The sequence below is a fragment of the Mustela lutreola genome, chromosome 1, assembly GCF_030435805.1.
Source record: "Mustela lutreola isolate mMusLut2 chromosome 1, mMusLut2.pri, whole genome shotgun sequence".
In the NCBI taxonomy this organism is placed as follows: domain Eukaryota; kingdom Metazoa; phylum Chordata; class Mammalia; order Carnivora; family Mustelidae; genus Mustela; species Mustela lutreola.
The window spans coordinates 154,759,543-154,780,887 of NC_081290.1; the positions used below are offsets into that span (position 1 = coordinate 154,759,543).

General features: G+C 39.3%; 1 pseudogene; it reads left to right on the forward strand.

Moving 5' to 3' along the window:
* The first annotated feature begins 3,237 nt into the window (after positions 1-3,237).
* LOC131822792 (U4 spliceosomal RNA) lies at positions 3,238-3,397 on the forward strand (annotated as a pseudogene).
* Positions 3,398-21,345: the final 17,948 nt, after the last annotated feature.

Consider the following 21,345-nt stretch of genomic DNA (forward strand, 5'->3'; position numbering starts at 1 on the left):
CTCCATGGGTTTCTGTAAAGCACTGTGGAGAAAGGCACTTCAGCAACACTGGTCTAGAATCTGGCATGTGACAAATATTCAGCCTTACTTATAACTGTGAGCAAATCCTCAGCCCACTTTTCCTTTTCTCACTTATATCTGTAAGAAGTGAGGCACAAACCCAATATGGGGAAACAAGCAAGGGCCATCACTGTGAGTGAGAAGGAGAAACCCAGTAAGTCCATCTCTTTCCAGCATGGAAATAGAGGGCTCCAGAGAGCAGCAAAGGGGAAATTCGGTTCAGTTCAGTGTGGTCAACATTCGTGGCACTACTACTTCATGCCAGACCCAGTGAGGTATTCCAGGGACTCACAGTAGAGGTCATATTTTTGCCCTCACAGTTATACAGGTTATTAGATTATAATTTTAATATAATGAGAAAGAAGCTACAATAGTTTGATGTACAGGATGTTTTGGAAACAAGGAACAATTTGAATTTTGGGGGAAACAGAGAAAGGATTCCTGGAGGAGATGATACCCTGGAGTAGAATCTTTAAGGATAAACGGGATTTAACCAAGAACTACAAGAAAGGGGGCTCCAGGAAAACTCAGCAGATTCACAGGATTGGGGCACAAAGGTATAGAAGATTATGGTGTGTGCAGATATCAACACATATTTAAGTATTGCTAAAATGTGGGTGTGGTTAACATGGAGCTGGAGAGGGAGGAAGAGCCAAGTTATGAAAGACCATGAATGAAATTTTAATCAGTGTAGACTCAATATGCTATAGAAGCACTACTGAAGGGAGTACAAGGAAATGATATGGTCTGATATGCCTTTTGGATAGATCATCCAGCAGCCTTGTGCAGGGGATTTAAGGGGCAAGATTAGAGGTAAGGAAGTTAGAAGGCTTTAACCTGGGACAGTCAGCTCTTTAGGTGACACCTCTTTTGGCTTACCTCTTATGCTGAAACATCACTCAAGCAGGTAGTACTCAGTATAGAGTTATTAATAAGAAAATGATACACAAGCAAAGCTATGTAGAGGTTGAAGGGAGAGGTAATGTTACTATCTGAAGAAGATAGTAACAACAATTAATGACAACTCTGGGGTTGTCATTAATCCAGTGGAATTACCATAATCTAATGTTGATTTCTTGGTTTTCCAGTTTCCAAAAGCTTATCCATTCCCCAGGGTCAGAATCAAATAAAACAAGCTCATAAGATTTATCTATGAGAGAACTATCACAATATAATTTGTGATGAAAAGGTCGCTATGGGTTTGAAATACTCTTTAAAAGTTTTTTAAATCTAAATTTAATTTAGTCAACATACAGCGTATTATTAGTTTTAGAGGTAGAATTTAGTGATTCATCAGTGGCATATAACACACAGTACTCATTACATCATGTGCCCTCCTTAATGTCTATCACCCAATTACTCTGTCTCCCCACCCTCCTCCCTTCCAGCAACCCTCAGTTTGTTTCCTATAGTTAGGAGTCTTTCATGGTTTGCCTCCCTCTCTGTTTTCATCTTATTTCATTTTTCCTTCTCTTCCCCTATGTTCATCTGTTTTGTTTCTTAAATTCCACATATGAGTTGAATTCATATGGTATTTGTCTTTCTCTGACTAACTTATTTCACTTAGCATAATACCCTCTTGTTCCACTCACATCATTGTACATGGCAAGATTTCATTTTTTAAAAAATTTAATGTAACTTTAATTTAATTAATTAACATAGAGTAAATTATTAGTTTCAGAGGTAGAGTTCAGTGATTCATCAGTTGTATAGAACACCCAGTGCCCATTACATCATGCCCATCACATCACATTACTTTAATGCCCATCACCAGTTTTCCCATTCCCCCATCCACCTCCCCTCCAGCAATCTCCAGTTTGTTTTCTATAGCTAAGAGTCTCTTATAGCTTATCTCCCACTCTGATTTCATCTTGTTTTATTTTTCCCTCCCCTCCTCTATGCTCCTCTGATTTGTTTCTTAAATTCCTCATAGGAGTGAAATCATAATTATCTATCTCTGACTGACTTATTTTGCTTAGCATAATACCCTTCACTTCTATCCACATCATTGTAAGATTTCATTTTTTGATGGCTGAATAATATCTTTATCCATTCATTGGTTGATGGACATCTGGGTTCTTTCTATAGTTTGGCTACCAAGGACATTGCTCTTATAAACATTGGGTTGCATGTGCCTCTTCTGATCACTACATTTGTATCCTTATGGTAAAAACCTAGTAGGTTTTTAGTTTAACTAGTAGTGCAATTCCTGTGTCATAAGGTAGCTTTATTTTTAACTTTTTGAGAAACCTCCACACTGTTTTCCAGAGTGGCTGCACCAGCTTGCATTCCTACCAGCAGGGTAAAAGGGTTCTCTTTCTCTGCATCCTTACCAACATTTGTTGTTTCCTGACTTATTAATTTTAGCCAGTATGACTGCTTTTAGGTGGTATGTTATTGTGGTTCTGATTTGTATTTCCCTGATGCTGAGTGATGTTGAGCATTTGTTCATGCGTCTGTTGGCCATTTGTATGTTTTCTTTGGAGAAATGTCTGCTCATATCTTCTGCTCATTTCTTGATTGGATAATTTGTTCTTTGGGTGTTCAGTTTGATACGTTCTTTATAGATTTTGGATACTAGCCCTTTATCTGATATTATGTCATTTGCAAATATCTTCTCCCATTCTATCAGTTGTCTACTGGTTTTGTTGACTGTTTCCTTTGCTGTGCAAAAGCTTTTGGTCTTGATGAAATCCCAATAACTTGTTTTTGCTTTTGTTTCCCTTGCACTTAGGGATGTGTTTAGCAAGAAGTTGTGGCCAAGGTCAAAGAGGTTGCTGCCTGTGCTCTCTTGTAAGATTTTGATGGATACCTGCCTCACATTTAGGTCTTTCATCCATTTTGAGTTTATTTTGTGTATAGTGTAAGAAAATGGCTTCATTCTTCTGCATATGGTGATCCAGTTTTCTCAAAACCATTTGTTGAAGAGACTGTCATTTTTCCATTGTATATTCTTTTTCTGCTTTGATGAAGATTAGTTGACTATAGAGTTGAGGGTCCATATCTGGGTTCTCTATTGTGTTCCATGGATCTATGTGTCTGTTTCTGTGCCAGTACCATACAGTCTTGATGATTACAGCTTTTTAAAAATATATTTTTAAATTTTTTATCTTTATTATGATATAGTGTCCTTCTTCATCTCCTATGTATGTTCTTTGGTTTAAAAATCTAGTTTGAAGCTTTGTGCAGTGGCAGTATTGTAGCCAATGAGGTTTATCCAAGGTGCGATTATTGCTAATTGAAAACTTTTCCCAATACCCCCCGTGACGACTTAAAATCTAGTTTGACTGATGTAAAGATGACTACTCCAGCTTTCTTTTGACATCCATTAGCATGATAAATTGTTCTCTATGCCCTCACTTTCAATCTGGAGGTGTCTTTGGGTCTAAAATGAGTCTCTGGTAAGCAGCATATTGATGGGTCTTGTATTTTAAATCCATTCTGATACCTTATATCTTTTGATTGGAGTATTTAGTCCATTTACTTTTGGAATAATTATTGAAAGGTATGAATTTAGTGACATTGTGTTACCTGTAAAGGCCCTGTTCCTGTAGATTGTCTCATTCCTTTCTGGTCTTTATTACTTTTCATCTCTCTCTCCACTCAGAGGGTCTCCTTTTAAAATTTCTTGCATGGCTTGTTTAGTAAACTAAATTCCTTCAGTTTTTGTTTGTCTAGGAAATTATCTCTCCTATTCTGAATGACAGCCTTACTGGATAAAGTATTCTTGGCAGCATATTTTTCCCAGTTAGCATGTCGAATATATCATTCCCATCCTTTCTGGCCTGCCAGATCTCTGTGACAGGTCTGCTGTCAGCCTTATGTGTCTACCCTCATAGGTTAAGACCTCTTGTTCCGAGCTGCTTTCAGGATTTTCTCTTTAGCTTTGTAATTCTCAAGTTTCATTATAATATGTTTAGGTGTTGACCTGTTTTTGTTGATTTTGAGGTAAGTTCTCTGTGCCTCTTGGACTCAAATGTCTATTTCCTTCCCCAGATTAGGGAACTTCTTCTATAATTTGTTAGAATAAAACTTCTGCCTCTTTTTCCTTGTTCTTCATCTTCTAGGACCCCTATATATGGATATTATTTCGCTTTGCTGAGCTCCCTAAGTCTACCATTATGATCTAATAGTTTTCTTTTCATATTCTTTTCAGCTTTCTTATTTTCTACCATTTTATCTTCTATACCACTGATTTGCTTTTCTATTTGATATCTCCTCATTTTAGTGGCCTCTACTTAGGACTGGTTCTCAGTAATAGCACTTGTAATTTGTGCCTGGCTAGATTTTAGTTCTTTTGTCTCTGTAGTAAAGGGATTCTCTAGTGTCTTCTATGCTTTTTTCCAAGCTCAGCTAGTGTCTGTATAATCATTGTTTAAATTCTAGTTCAGACATGTTAACTTACATTTGTATTCATTAAATCCCTGGCTGAGAGTACTACCTCCCATTCTCTCTTTTGGGGTGAATTTCTCCATCTTGTTATTTTGTCCAGAATAGAAAAAGAAAAACAACAAAAACAATAACAACAACAACAGAACTAAAAAAGTTTTGGTTCACTTGTTAAAAGAAACCAGAACCCCAAATAAGAAAGAAAAACATGTATGTAAAATAAAATGAAAGGAAAGAAAAAAATGTAAAGTAAATATAAAAATACAAAATAAAAATAACAGAAAATTTGAAAAAATAAAATAATTGAAAAAAATAATACAGAAAGAGTAAAGAATAAAAATACAAAGAATTCTACATACTGTTTACCCCTAGAGCTGAAGCTTTTCAGCCCTCTATGATCAGTAAACTTGATGTGAAGTAGTTGTTTGTGCTGGTCTTCTGGGGGAGGGGTCTGTTAAACTGATTCTCAGGTAGACTTGCCTAATGGCAATGCTTCTCCAGGGTACAAGGAAGCAGGGCTTGGTGTAAGCAGCTCTGGACTTCACTAAGTGGAGCTGTTTTGCTCCCTGAAGGCTTTCAGGACTGATGGGTGGGAGGAATATGGCCCAGCCCAGATCTCTAGCCCCAGAGCTAAAAATTTGCACCCTCCAGCTCTCCTTGGTGAGCCCTCACAGAAAAGTAATCAATCACTCTTGTGTCCCTGGTTTCTCTCAAAACTCTGTGTTCACCCAGCCTGGGACAGAACTTTTTTTTTTTCTTTTTTCTTTTTCCCCCTAATCTTGGACATGTGACTGAGTTTCAACTCCAAATTTTTGGAGCAGTGTGGACTGGCACTGTAATTGCAGGTGGGGTTGGGGGAAATCTCCCCAAGCTTCTGCCTTTTGTTGGACCCATCCCAGGAAAGTTGTCTCACAAATGTGCAGTGGTTCACAGTTTATGGCAACACCAAGCAGAAAGCAGGCACCTAGACTTAATTGATTCTCATCTGGCTTCCTTGCTCCAATGCCCAAGAGCTCTGCTGCATTCAGGCACCACCCGTTCTTCTTGCTCCCCGAAATATCCCAGATGTGCAACGGTGATTCCACCCACTATACCACCTAAACACCTTTAAGCCAGGCATGACCCTCACTGTAGCAGACTTCTAAAAGTTCCAATTCTATGCTCTGCTGCTTATAATACTTTGTAGTAGCCTCCTAAAGCAGGCTATCTTCTCTCTGCCACATCCTAAGTTCTACCACACCAGATTCAAGCTTCTGAAACTCCTACCTTCCAAACTGTGGCCACTTTTCTACTTGTAGACTTGTAGCATTTGTTTGCTCAAGTCTCTGATTGATTTCTCAGGTGTTCAGAACAATCTGACCACTATCTAGTTGTATTCAAGGGATGGGACAAGCTTAAGGTCCCCCTACTTTTCCACCATCTTAACTCCTCCTCCGGGTTTGGAATATTCTATGTCAGCTTGGTTGCAGCAAGGGTGATTCGGTGGGAGCCTCTTATGCCCTGCTGGAGTGTATACACAGTTGGAGTATTCTATGCTGAGAATTACACTGGTGAGGGTTCGTCCAGAGAATAGTGTTTCCAATTGATATGAGCTTGAGGTCCACACATCTTACATTGATTTCCCTTGGTTTATGTCCTAATATGTACTACCCAAAGTTGAAATAATATTAATATTGAGACTTATCTGGTGGATGGAGTGCACTTCCCTGGTGATATATCTTAAAGTTGGGAAAGCTCCTCATGATAGCTCATGATAGCTCAAGCTCCCTCAACAATGTCTTTATCGTAGGGTGCTGTGGGATGTGCATGATCTCTTCCTGGGCTGAGCTGAGCATGCTTTGTGATTTCATAACAGTCTTTTATTATTCTTTGTATTTCTGTGGCATGAGTTGTGATGTCTCCTCTTTCACTTATAATTTTATTTTAGTTCTTTGCTTTTTTCTTGATTATTCTAGATAATGGTCAATTTTGTATATCTTTTCAAAAGACCAACTCTTAGTTTTGTTATTTTTTCTATTGTTTTTATAGTCTCTGCTAATATTTTAATATTTATAATTTCCTTCCTTCTGCTGGCTTTGGGTTTACTTTGTTATCCTTTTTCTAACCCCTTAAGATGTAAAGTTGGGTTGTTTGATCATATTATTATTTAATGATCTTTTGCTTACTTAAAAAACCTTTTAGCATATTTTGGAAGGCAAATCTAGTGGTGATAGTCTCCCTCAGACTTTGTTTGTTGATGTCTTCTTCATTCCTAAAAGGAAGCTTTACTGGTTATAATATTGGTTAGATGTTTTTGTTTCCTTTCTGCCCTTTGAATATGTTATTCCACTCCCTCTTGTCCTAGAAGGTTTTTGGTGTGAATCTGGTGGAAGTCTTATGGGAATTCCCTTGCAAGTCACAAGTCATTTTTCTCTTGCTGCTTAAAAAAATTCTCTCCTTGTCTTTGATTTTTGAAAATTTGATTACAGATGTTGGGGTAATTTTCATCAGATTGATTTTGTTTTGGGCATTATAAGCCTCAACCAGCTGAATTTTCATCCCTTTCAAGATTTGTGAAATTTTTAGCCTTTATTTCTTTAGATAAACTTTTTACCCCTTTCTCTTTCTCTTCTTCTGAGACCCTCATAATTCATATATTTATTCCCTTAATAGTGCTTCATATGTCCCATGTATTTATTCATTGTTTTTTATTTCTTTCTTTTTATTTCTCTAACTAGTTTCAAATGACCTATGTTCGAGTTCACTCATTCTTTCTTTTGCATGGTTGAGTCTCCTTTTGAATCTCTCTATTGAATTTTGCATTTCTGTCACTGTATTCTTCAGGTCCAAGAGTTCTGTTTGGTTCTTTTTATGATTTCTATTTCTTTCCTTTTCTTCTTAGAAACTGTTTATTTCCCATCAACCTTATTTTCATTTCATTTGTCTTTGCAGAAGAGCAACTTGTGACCACTTTTATGGTTTCTCTTTCTGTATTAAACTTCTGAATTCATTCATGCATTGTTTTTCTGTTTTCATTTAGTTGTATGAGTTTGTTTTTTTTTTTTTTTTTTTTTTTTTTTTTTTTTTTTTTTGCATCTCATTGATTAAAGATGATTAGTTTGAATTTTTTGTAAGGCAATTTGTAGACCTACATTTCCTTGGGGTTGGTTACCAAACCTGTGTTACTATCTTTGATGGTGACCTGATTCTTTGTGATCCATGTAGACTTGCATTTGTATTTGTGCCTTTGAAGGAGCAAACACCTCTTCAAGTCTTTATAGACTGTTTTTGGTGGATAAAGATTTTTTCATTTGGAGCCTCAGGGTGGTGGTATTGTCTTCAGGGTCAAAGTTGAGCACCAAGCAGTTTACATGGTTGCTTTTGGGTGTATAGTGAGATGCATAGTTGGCAGGCCTGTTACCCCGTGCTTAGATGGACATGTCTGGTCCCTGGATGTCTGGTCCCTGGATGGATAGGTCTGCCTGCAGGAATTTAATCAGTGGGCTTGTGCTGATCCAAGAGTCAACTTCAAGGTCCACAGATGGTGGGATTATCAGGTATACAGATGGTGTGACTCCCTTATCGTTCCTGAGGGGAGCTCCTGGTAGGTTACTGAGTAGGTTACTGCATGGGAAGAATTTGTTGTGGACCACGGCTGAGAGGACCTGAACTGAGTAACAGGGCTGCTTCATTGTTGATAGCTGGGACCCAAGTCTGTAGGCCTGTGTCCAGGCCATAGACTGGCATGCCTCCTACTAGGTTTCTGGGTAGACAAAACTTCTCTTCGACTCAGTAGGTGGTTCTGGAACCTGGTCACACAGCTGCTTCTGGATCTGCAGTCAGACTGATGTTGGTAAGCCTGGCTACTTGGGACACATATGGGTGTGTCTCCCTCTGGGTCCCTGTGCAGGCAGGATCACTCTTGAACTATGTCTGAGAGTGACTGGATCTGGCTTATAGGACCCCTTTAAAATCCACAGTCAGACTGAATCATGAACTTATCTCCCAGGGCACAGATGAATCTGTTCCCTGGTGGGTTCCTAGTGGGCTAGCAGAAGGGTTCCCAGCCCTCTTCTATTGGAGGCTGGAACTGAGTTATAGTGCCATAACTTGTTTTAGGATCTATAGTTGGATTGACATTGGGAAGTTCACCTTGGGACATGGATGGGTGCTTGTGAAGTCAGGACTTGTGGCAAAGAGGGATTGGCGGTGAGTCATGAGTCACCTCAGGTTTCACAGTTGGGATTGCAATCAGTAGACTTGTAACTTGGAGCATGGGTGTGCATGACTCCTGCAGGCCCCTTGGTAATGGTGTTAGTTGCAGGACTAAAGTCAGATGGAGCTGTAGCTGAGATCCCAGGAGTACGGGGTCATTTCCAGGTCTGTAGTTGGGACTGCAATCAGTGAGGCATGGGCCTGCTTTCACAAATATAGCCCTCCTTGGTCTAGGGCTCCATTTTCACAGTCTACCACTTGGATCCCAGAGCTCCCACAAAGGTACTTTTCTCTGTGACTGGCTGCTTGCCAAATTGTTGTTGCTGTGGGATGACTGCAGCAGGGGAGCTCCAATTCCCCCATCTTGCTGAGTTCACTCTCACTTATGTGCTTTGTGAGTCAGGGTATGTTTTTTCGGTCTGGTTTGTATTTCAATTCTTAGTCACCTCAACCAGCTAGCTAACAGTATGGAAAATTTTCACTTTACTGCCTTCTGTCTTCCCTTCCTGCTGGTCGCTTTATCATTCCAGGTCCCATACAGATTACCACATTACACTTCCTAAAGTCTGTGACTTCATATAACCCTGGAGGAATGATTTCTATTTATTTTATCTCCCTTACTAGATAATAAGTTCACTATAGTCATGGAATCAGTATTGCTCTGTCTCTTTCTTTCTTTCTTTTTTTTTTTTTAAGATTTTATTTATTTATTTGACAGAGATAACAAGTAGGCAGAGAAGCAGGCAGAGAGAGAGGAGGAAGCAGGCTCCCTGCTGAGCAGAGAGCCCGATGTGGGGTTCGGTCCCAGGACCCTGAGATCATGACCTGAGCCGAAAGCAGAGTCTTTAAGCAACTGAGCCACCCAGGTGCCCCAACTCTGTCTCTTTCTAAATGCATGTAATGTAATATGTAAAGATCCAACAATTTTTTTTAAGTAGGTTCCATGCCCAGCATGGGGCTCAAACTTACAACCCTGAGGTCAAGAGTCACATGCTCTAGGGACTGAGGCAGCCAAGCAGCCCAAGAAAAAAGGTTTTTTTTTTTTTTAAATTAATTTTTTTTAACCAGTATCAATCGTTAGAATATTTTAGATGTATAAGAAAGTTGCAAAAATAGCACAAAAAGTTTCTACCTATTCATTTTTCAACTATTTCTTGAGCTTTTATCATGGGTAAGTAAGGAATGGTTCAGAGCTATCAGGCTGATAGGGACAGAATAAATTAAAACATGATGGGTAAGTACATTGTTTGAGGCTTGTATGACTGCTTCAGGAATATAAAGGATCATTGTCTAACCATGTGGGTGATAGGGTCTGGAAGGGGCAGGAGAGTCTTAAAAAAGCATCACCAACCTGCTACTCAAATTTGAGTTTTAAGGTAAATTTTGGACCAGCAAAATGATGATTGCGAGGGTAGGGAGAAAAGCACTTGCACCCAGAGGCGTTGTATGTGTAAACTCAGAGAAGGAAGAAGGTATGGAGGATTTGGGTGAGCGAAGGTGAAGGGAAGTCAGGTAGCTCTTGTTCATGATTCTAAAGAAGGGATTTTGCTCTGTCATACAGAACAGTAGGACACAACTGAAGGCTTCGGACCAAGAAGCAAAGTATTCAGATGTATTAAAGGGATCACTGTGTCTGGAGAATGTGCTGTGGAGGTCAAGGGTGGAGTTAAGAAAACTCGTTAGAGTCTGCTACAGTAATCCAGGAAGCAGATCTCTTGACTTGGGCTAGGGTAGGGCACAATGGAAATAAAAAACCCCAAGTGGACAATGTCCAGAGACATTTAAGGGCTTGGGTTTTGACTTAAAATGGGGAGAGTGATGGGGCGCCTGGGTGGCTCAGTGGGTTAAAGCCTCTGCCTTCGGCTCAGGTCATGATCCCAAGGTCCTGGGATCGAGCCCCGCATTGGGCTCTCTGCTCAGCAGGGAGCCTGCTTCCTCCTCTCTCTCTCTGCCTCCCTCTCTGCCTGCTTGTGATCTCTGTCAGATAAGTAAATAAATTCTTAAAAAAAAAATGGGGAGAGTGAGGAAAAGGGAAAACTTGGGAACAGTGTTCAAGTTTCCAGCATGGGTAATTGAGTGGATGGATAATGGTTCGTTCATTGATTAGAGGCAGGGGGAGCAACAGTTTTGAACAGGGAGAAGTTAGTTCTGTTTTGGACTTCATACAAACCATAGTTGGTTTTTTTTAAAATATTTTATTTATTTATTTGACAGAGAGAGATCACAAGTAGGCAGAGAGGCAGGCAGAGAGAGAGGAAGGGAAGCAGGCACCCTGCTGAGCAGAGAGCCTGATGTGGGACTCGATCCCAGGACCCTGAGATCATGACCTGAGCCGAAGGCAGCGGCTTAACCCACTGAGCCACCCAGGTGCCCCACCATAGTTTTCATAATAGCTAATGTTAAGGACACTGACCATGGGGCCAGCAATTTTGCCTCAACAACATCATCTTATTTAATCCTTTAATAATCCTCCCCTCAAACTCTTAATCTCACAAAACAAACTGGGGGTTGCTGGGGGATGAGGGGGAGGGATAGTTTGGCTGGGTTATGGACATTGGGAAGGGTATGTGCTATGAAATGTGTAAGCCTGATGATTCACAGACCTGTACCCCTGGGGCAAATAATACATTATATGTTAATTAAAAATAATCCCCTCTAAAGGATAAAATAAAAATACCTGAAAGTACAGAAGTATAAAGTGGTTTTATTTGGTACACAAACATTATTTGGGGGCAAGTGTTACACTCAACATAGCCTGTTTAATGCCCAGACTCTTCGCACAAGTCTGGGAGCAGATGGGCTGGCTGACAATCAGGAAAGACACTGGGATATGTGGTATGACTTTGGAAGTTGTGGGGCAAAAGATGAGGGTGGAAATTCTCTTGAGTGAAATTAGAATCAAGGCCTCGAAGACAACTTTGAGGAATTCTAACAGTTAAAGGACAAGCAGCAGCAGAGGAGTCTACAAGGGGATCTAAGAAAGATTGTTGAGAGGCAGGAGAAAAACCCTAAGTATGGGTTCAGTAATCAAAGATCAAGTTAAGGTAGCTAGAAAGGATAATCAATATTGGTAAATACTGCTATGAGGTTGGGGAAAATGTTTATTGAAGTTGGTAGAAAGAGGATATTGGTGACTTTTTTTTTTTTTTTTTGGTGATGATGCAAAGAAGAGATGGTAGTAAGTGGGAAGTGAACTGTTATGCTGAAAAAAAAAAAAAAAAGAACAAATGGACACAGTTCTTTTCAGAAACTGGCCTGTGAAAAGGAAAGGTGAGCTAGGGCAGAAATGTTTAATCTTTCTTGTGTCTGGCTTTAGTGTTAGAAATGTTTTCTGGACCAAGTGGTCATTATCATTATTGTTTATATTCGACTGAAAATAATATAAATATAAAATTGATTTTGACAGGTAGTTCAATTTAAAAGTAAAACTTGATTGGAAATGTATATCCAATAAGATGGATAAATTTTTTTTTCAATTGGTTCACCTATCTTTAGATAAATATTTCTTATTACTAGAGTAAGATTTTACAATGAGTTCCATTCCTGTTTTTAGATGAAGTTCATTAAAAAAACTTGCTTGAAAAATGAGTGGATGGATATAGGAGTTTTGTGATAGCACTTTCCATTCTTTAAATTCTGAGTTATATGCCAAAAAATTATTAGTGATCTAAAATTTTAAAAATGCCATATCAGTTGACAAGTAATTATGTCTCTGCTCAATTTTGCTGAAATGAAAGAATTACAAACAACTGACTTATGAACAAATTTATTACTCAGGCCTTAGAGTCATTGCTTTCTTAACTTCTAAGTTTACCAAAAAGGCTTTGAATTACGTAGAGTCATCCCATTTAACCCTGTTTTCATAAAGAGTTGGGAAATTAAAATATTTTTAACTTCTATAGGTTTGCCAATATGATTTTTTAAAAGATTATTTATTTATTTATTTGACAGAGTTCAAAAGTAGGCAGAGAGGCAGGGGAGGCAGGCTCCCTGCTGAGCAGAGAGCCCGATGCGAGGCTTGATCCCAGGACCTGAGCTGAAGGCAGAGGCTTAACCCAATGAGCCACCCAGGTGCCTCGCCAATATGATTTTTTGATAGCTGCTTTTAGCTTATCATGTGATTTAAATGCATTTCATTGAAACTGAGAACTTCAGCTTTAACTCATTTATCCATGGAGAATATCCACCATAGAGACTAATCAAATCATTAAACACAACATCTGAAACTAATAATGTACTATATGTTGGCTAATTGAGTTTAAATTAAAAAAAGAAAGTAATCAAATGAATCAGCTTAATTAACCTTACTTTCCTTCAGAAAAAAAATCTGATTTTATTTTTTCACTCAAATGAGCAAGTTAATTTGTGACCTCTGTCACAGTTGTTACTTCTTTAAAAAAAAAAAAAAATTCATTGGGGCGCCTGGTGGCTCAGTGCCTTCGGCTCCAGTCATGATCCCAGGCTCCTGGGATCGAGCCCCACTTTGGGCTGTCTGTTCCGCGGAGAGTCTTCTTCCTCCTTTCTTTCTCTCTGCCTACCTCTCTGCCTACTTGTGATCTCTGTCTGTCAAATAAATAAATAAAATCTTTAAAAATGTATTTTTATTAACATACAATGTATTATTTGCACCAGGGGTACAGGTCTGTGAATCAACAGGCTTACACATCTCACAGCACTCACCATAGCCCATACCCTACCCCATGTCCATAACCTAGCCATCCTATCCCTCCCCTCACCCCCCGGCAACCCTCAGTTTGTTATGTGAAATTAACAGTCTCTTATGGTTTGTCTCCCTCCCAATCCCATCTTGCTTCATTTTTCCCTTCCCTACCCCCACAAATCCCACCCGGCATCTCAAATTCCTCATATCAGAGAGATCATATGATAATTGTCTTTCTCTGATTAATTTATTTTGCTCAGCATAATACTCTCCAGTTCCATCTACATTGTTGCAAATGGGAAGATTTCATTTCTTTTGATGGCTGCATATTATTCCTGTGTGTGTGTGTGTGTGTGTGTGTGTGTGCGTGTATACCACTCTTCTTTATCCATTCATCTGTTGATGGACATCAAGGGTTCTTTCCATAAACATTATATAAACATTGGCTATAAATGCTATAAGCATTTGGGTGCACGTGCCCCTTTGGATCCCTGCATTTGTATCTTTAAGGTAAATACCCAGTAGTGCAATTGCTGGGTCATAGGGTAGCCCTATTTTTCCACTTTTTGAGGAACCTCCATCCTGTTTTCCAGGGTGGCTGCACCAACTTGCATTACCACCAATAGTGTAGGAGGGTTCCCCTTTCTCTACATCCTCACCAACATCTGTCATTTCCTGATTTGTTAATTTTTAGTCATTCTGACAGATAGGCTTTTTTTTTTTTTTTTTTTTTTAAAGATTTTGTTTATTTATTTGACACAGAGAGAGAGAAATCAGAAGTAGGCAGAGAGGCAGGCAGGGTAGGGGGGAAGGAGGCTCCCCACCAAGCAGAGAGCCTGATGTGGGGCTCCATCCCAGGACTCTGAGATCATGACCAGAGCTGAAGGCAGAAGTTTACCCACTGAGGCACCCAGGTACCCCTTGACTGGTGGTTTAGATTTGTATTTCTCTGATGCCGAGTGATGTGGAGTATGTCTGTTCATGTGTCTGTTGGCCGTCTGAATGTCTTCTTTTTAGAAATGTCTGTTCATGACCTCTGCCCATTTCTTGATTGGGTTATTTGTTCTTTGGGTATTGAGTTTGCTAAGTTCTTTATAGATTTTGGATAATAGCCCTTTATCTGATATGTCATTTGCAAATATCTTCTCCCATTCTGTCAGTTGTCTTGGTCTTGTTGACTGTTTCCTTTGCTGTGCAAAAGTTTTTGACCTTGATGAAATCCCAATAGTTCATTTCTGCCCTTGCTTCCCTTGTCTTTGGCAATGTTTCTAGGAAGCAGTTGCTGTGGCTGAGGTCAAAGAGGTTGCTACCTGTGTTCTCCATAAGGGTTTTGATGGATTCCTGTCTTACACTGAGGTCTTTCATACATTTTGAGTCTATTTTTGTATGTGGTGTAAGGAAATGGTCCAGTTTGATTTTTTTTTCATGTGGCTGTCTAATTTTACCAACACCATTTTTTAAAATAAATGTATTTTTCTTATGATTTTTAAAAAAAGATTTTATTTATTTAGCAGACAGGTATCACAAGCAGGCAGAGAGGCAGGCAGAGAGAGAGGAGGAAGCAGGCTCCATCTGAGCAGAGAGCCTGATGTGGGGTTTGATCCCAGGACCCTGGGATTGTGACCTGAACCAAAGGCAGAGGTTTAACCACTGAGCCACCCAGGCACCCTACCAACACCATTTGTTGAAAAGACTATCTTATTTCCATTAGACATTCCTTCCTCCTTTGTCAAAGATTAGTTGGCCATAGAGTTGAGGGTCCATTTCTGGGTTTTCTATTGTGTTCCATTGATCTACATGTCTGTTTTTGTGCCAGTACCATGCTGTCTTGATGATTACAACTTTGTAATAGAGCTTGAAGTCTGGAATTGTGATGTTGCCAACTTCGGCTTTCTTTTTCAACATTCTTTTGTCTATTTATGGTCTTTTCTGGTTCCATATAAATTTTAGGATTATTTGTTCCATTTCTTTGGAAAAAAATGGATGGTATTTTGATAGGGATTGCATTAAATGTGTAGATTGCTTTAGGTAGCATAGACATTTTCACAATATTTTTTCTTCCAATCTATGAGCATGGAACATTTTTCCATTTCTTTGTGTCTTCCTCGATTTCTTTCATGAGTACTTTATAGTTTTCAAAGTACAGATTCTTTACCTCTTTGGTTAGTTTATTCCTAAATATCTCATGGTTTCAGGTGCAATTGTAAATGGGATTGTTTCCTTAATTTCTCTTTCTTCTGTCTTTTTGTTGGTGTATAGAAATGCAACTGATTTCTGAGTATTGATTTTATATCCTGACACTTTACTGAATTCCTGTATAAATTCTAACATTTTTGGAGTGGAGTCTTTTGGTTTTTCCACACAAAGTATCATATCATCTGCAAAGAGTGAGAGTTAGGCTTCTTCTTTGCCAGTTCAGATGCCTTTTATTTCTTTTTGTTGTCTGATTGCTGAGGCTAGGATTTCTAGTACTATGTTGAATAGCAGTGGTGATAGTGGACATCTCTGCCATGTTCCTGACCTTAGCAAAAAAGCTCTCAGTTTTTCCCTATTGAGAATGATATTCACTGTGGATTTTTCATAGATGGCTTTGATGACATTGAGGTATGTACCCTCTGTTCCTACACTTTGAAGAGTTTTGATCAGGAAGGGATGCTGTACTTTGTCAAATGCTTTTTTTAGCATCTATTGAGAGTATTATATGGTTCTTGTTCTTTCTTTTATTAATGCATTGCATCACATTGATTGATTTGCAGATGTTGAACCAACCTTGCAGCCCAGGAATAAATCCCACTTGGTTGTGATGAATAATCCTTTTAATGGACTGTTGGATCCTATTGGCTAATACTGTGGTGAGAATTTTTGCATCCGTGTTCATCAAGGGTATAGGTCTATAATTCTCCTTTTTGATGGTGTCTTTGTCTGGTTTTGGGATCAGGTTAATGCTGGCCTCATAAAATGAGTTTGTAAGTTTTCCTTCCATTTCTATTTTTTGAAACAGTTTCAGGAGAATAGGTATTATTTCTTCTTTAAATGTTTGGTAGAATTCCCATGGGAAGCCGTCTGGCCCTGGGCTCTTGTTTGTTGGGAGATTTTTGATGACTACTTCAATCTCCCTACTGGTTATGTGTCTGCTTAGGTTTTTTTATTTCTTCCTGGTTCAGTTTTGGTAGTTTATACATTTCTAAGAATGCATCCATTTCTTCCATATTGTCAAATTTGCTGGTGTATAGTTTGCTCATTATATGCTCCTATAATTGTTTGTATTTTTTTGGTGTTGGTTGTGATCTCTCCCTTTCATTCATGATTTTGTTAATTTGGGTCCTTTCTATTTTCTTTTTAATAAGTCTGGCCAGGGGCTTATCAATCTTATTAATTCTTTCAAAGAACAATCTCCTAGTTTTGGTGATTTGTTCTATTGTTCTTTTGGTTTCTATTTCATTGATTTCTGCTCTGATCTTTATGATTTCTCTTCTCCTGCTGGGTTTAGGCTTTATTTGCTCTTCTTTCTCAACCTCCTTTAGGTGTAGGGTTAGTTTGTGCATTTGAGACATTTGTTGTTTCTTGAGAAGGGCTATATCTCTATATAATTTCCTCTCAGGACTGCCTTTGCTGTGTCCCACAGATTTTGAACAGTTGTATTTTCATTTTCATTTGTTTCCATGAATTTTTTCAATTCTTTAATTTTCTGGTTGACCCATTCATTCTTTAGAAGGATGCTCTTTAGCCTCCGTGCATTTGGATTCTTTCTAAATTTCCTCTCATGATTGAGTTCTAGCTTCAGAGCATTGTGGTCTGAAAATATGCAGGGAATGATCCCAATCTTTTGGTACTGGTTGATACCTGATTTTTGACCCCGGATGTAATCTATTCTGGAGAATGTTCCATGTGCACTAGAGAAGAATGTGTATTCTGTTGCTCTAGAATGGAATGTTCTGAGTATATCTGTGATGTCCATCTTGTCCAGTGTGTCATTTAAAGCCTTTATTTACTTGTTGATCTTTGCTTGGATGATCTGTCCGTTTCAGTGAGGGGTTGTTAAAGTCCCCTACTATTATTGTATTACTGTCAAGGTGTTTCTTTGATTTTGTTGTTAATTGGTTTATATAATTGGTTGTTCCCATTTTAGGGGCAGAGATATTTAAAATTTTTAGATCTTCTTGTTGGACAGGCCCTTTAAGTAAGAAACAGTGTCCTTCCTCATCTACTATTATAGTCTTTGGCTTAAAATCTAATTTATCTGATATAAGGATTGCCACCCCAGCTTTCTTTTGATGTTCATTAGCATGGTAAATTGTTTTCCACCTCCTCACTTTAAATCTGGAGTTGTCTTTACGTCTAAAATGAGTTTCTTGTAGACAGCATATTGATGGGTCTTGTTTATTTTCTTTTTAAAAAATTATTTATTTATTTGACAGGCAGAGATCACAAGTTTGCAGAGAGGCAGACAGAGAGAGGAAGGGAAGCAGGCTCCCTGCTGAGCAGAGAGCCCAATGCGGGGCTCGATCCTAGGACCTGATTACATGACCTGAGCCAAAGGCAGAGGCTTTAACCCACTGAGCCACCCAGGCGCCCTCAATGGGTCTTGTTTTTTATCCATTCTGATGACCTGTGTCTTTTGGTTGGGGCATTTAGAACATTTACATTCAGTGTAAGTATTGAAAGATATGAATTTAGTGTCATTGTATTGCCTGCAAGGTAACTGTTACTGTATATTGTTTCTCTTCCTTCCTGGTCTACTACTTTTAGGCTCTCTCTTTGCTTAGAAGACCCCTTTCAATATTCCCTTTAGAGCTGGTTTGTTGTTTGCAAATTATTTTAATTTTTATTTGTCCTGTAAGCTTTTTATCTTTTTATCTTACCTGGATATATTATTCTTGGCTGCATATTTTTCTCATTTAGTGCTCTGAATATATCAATGCCAATCCTTTCTGGCCTGCCAGGCCTCTGTGGATAGGTCTGCTGCCAATATAATATTCTTACCATTGTATGTTACAGACTTCTTTTCCTGAGTTGCCTTCAGGATTTTCTCTGTCACTAAGAATTGTAAGTTTTACTATTAGATGACAGGGTGGAAAATCGCCATTAATCTTGCCACCTTATATATATATTTGAATTTGAAACATCAATGGCACCCAAAGCATTTCGTCTTAAACTGAAGACACTTTTCCAAAACAAGTTTTAATTGACATTCTGTTGCCTAGGAGATTTTATATCTTAAGCTGTTGCATCAGAGCAAGATTCAGGATAAGTGCTTTTGGGTATGCTTTTCATTTTATTTATTTCTTTCAGATTTTATTTATTTATTTGAGAGAGGAAGAGGGTGGCCGGCACAGGGAGAGGGACAAACAGACTCTTGCCTGAGTGTGGAGCCCCATCTGGGGCCAATCTCTTCGTCCTGAGATCATGACCTGAGCTGAAATCAAGGCTCAGATGCTTCGAACACTGAGCTTCCCAGGTGCCCCTGATTTTAATTTATAAAGGAGGAGAAAGTGGGGATGTGGGAAGAACTGGCATGATGCCTCAATTTCAGGCATGTTGAAGTAAATACAGAAGTTGGGGAAATGCGGCTCTTATATCTTTTTTGTTTTATACATTGTGTTTTATTGCTAACACCAAATTGTACAGAATCACATTTGCAGAGATGGCAGGGCAACCCTTCAGGGGTTCTGTGAGCTCCCACCCACTGCCTTCCACCAGAGGCCCACCCTAGACCTACTGTGCTTCCTGAGAGGACCAGCTTTGGGTCTGGCTCCAGCCCTTCCTCACAGACTGCCTGCAACCAGCACTGCCTCTCATGGGGGAACAATGGGCCACCAAGAAAGGTGGCAGGAAGCAGGGAGGTCATAGCAAGGATATGTCCCAGCAGGAAGGAAGTGAGACAAAGCCATCTAAGATAGAGGTGGAGAATGGACACTGAGGAGGTGGGAAACTCAGGAAGAGAGGAGAAAGCAAAGAGGCAGCAGGGTGAAGGATGCTGTGAGCAGAGGGGAACCCCGAGATACACAAGTCCTGAGACGCAAGGTCTGGAGAGAATAGGGCGCTGAGGCACAAAGAAATGGGACCTTGAGGCAAATGAGGCCCAAAAGGACCAGAAGCCCCAAGATATGGTAGTGACAGATGAGTATGAAGTGGGGACGCTGAGGTTACAGGAACTGGAGATGGGTTTGAGGAATTAAGACATTGTGCAGCGAGGGGCTAGAACTCCAAAGCAGGAATGGACAGGGGAAGAGGCAGGACAACCACCAGGTGAGTCTCAAGTGGAGTCAGCTCTGACTGCTGAGCGGGCCTCTCCACTGCTTTCGTGCGGGTGCCAGGCACTCTGTTCCATGGGTGGTGGAGATGCAGGCACCCAGACCTGGGCTGGTGGGTCAGGGAACTCATGTCTTGCTGTTGAAGGCATCCAGGATCTAAATATTTATTATTTCTTTTTCAGAAGCTTTTTAGTTTGAAGTAGTTCCACATGTTTTTTAATATTTATTTATTTATTTATTTATTTTGCTTGTGATTTAGGTGTCATAGCTAAAAAATCATTAACAAGACCTGTGTGAAGAAACTCTTTTATTATTATTATTATTTTTTCTAGGAGTTTTATGGTTCCAGGTCTTACATTTAAGTCTTTAATCCATTTCTTGTTAATTTTGTGTGAGTGGCATAAGGGTCTAGTTTCATTCTTTTACATGTCAATATACATTTTTTCCTTACTACTATTTAATGAAGAAACTGTCCTTTCTCTCTCTTTTTAAAAATTTTATTTTTTTAATTAACATATAATGGAGACTGTCCTTTCTCAATTTAATGTTTTGACTTCCTTGTCAAATATTAGTTGAACATGTATGTCTGGGTTTATTTCTGGGCTTTTGAGCCTGTTCCATTGGTCCACATGTCTGTTTTTATACCAGTACCATGTTGTTTTGATTACTATAGCTTTTTAAGAATTTGAAATCAGTAAGTGACATGCTTCTAGCTTTGTGCTTTTTCAGAATTCCTTTGGCTATTGGATGTCTTTTGCAGTTTCATATACATTTTAGGATTGCTTTTTCTATTTCTGTAAAAATACCATTGAGAATTAGAATACCACCCTTTTCAATGAATTCCGGAACACTGAAAAGAAAAAAAAAAGAATACCACCCTTTTGCAACTCTTGATGAATGAATGGATCTAGGCTTTGGGTAGCAATGTTTACTGAAAGCACAAAAAGAGAGTTAAGGTGGGGCACCTGGGTGGCTCAGTGGGTTGGGCCACTGCCTTTGGCATGGGTCATGATCTTGGGGACCTGGGATCAAGCCCTGCATCAGGCTCTCTGCCCAACAGGGAGCCTCTGCCTGCCTCTCGTCTACTTGTGATCTCTCTCTGTCAGATAAATGGATAAAATCTTAAAAAAAAAAAAAAAAGAGAGATAAGGTATTATGAGTCTTCTGATGAAAACACACAAGAAAACCTATAGTCCTGCTAAACTGATTAAACCTGAATCTGATGAACCCTCAGGAACTAGCTGCCAATTTTCAGAAAATATTTGGGCAGACATACAAGTGAAACTGTACCATGAGTGAGTGTATAATTAGCAAAATCCACGTTGTGGGGGACTCTGCAGGTTAAATGTCCAAAGCTTGTCAACTGATAAATTTTAAGAAATTAGGAGGGAGAACATATAGATAAAATGATACCCCCTCCAAATTAAATTAAAAAAATGGGCAAGATGAAATTTTAGCTTGCAAGGAGACATAATTGGCTGAAAAACTATTTAAAAATTTGGTGAAATCAGAGTAATGGTAACTTGGGAGGGATACCTAGGTAGCTCAGTCAGTTAAGCATCTGCCTTCAGCTCAGGTCCTGAGAACCCATGAGCTCAGGTCATGATCCCAGAGGCCTGGGATCAAGTCTCTCATCAGACTCCTTGCTTAGCAGGGAGGCTGCTCCTCCCTCTGTCTGATGCTTCTCCTACTGTGCTTGCTTGCTCTCCCTGACAAATAAAAGTCTTTTAAAAAATAGTAACTTGGGGGACACCTGGGTGGCTCAGTGGGTTAAAGTCTCTGCCTTCA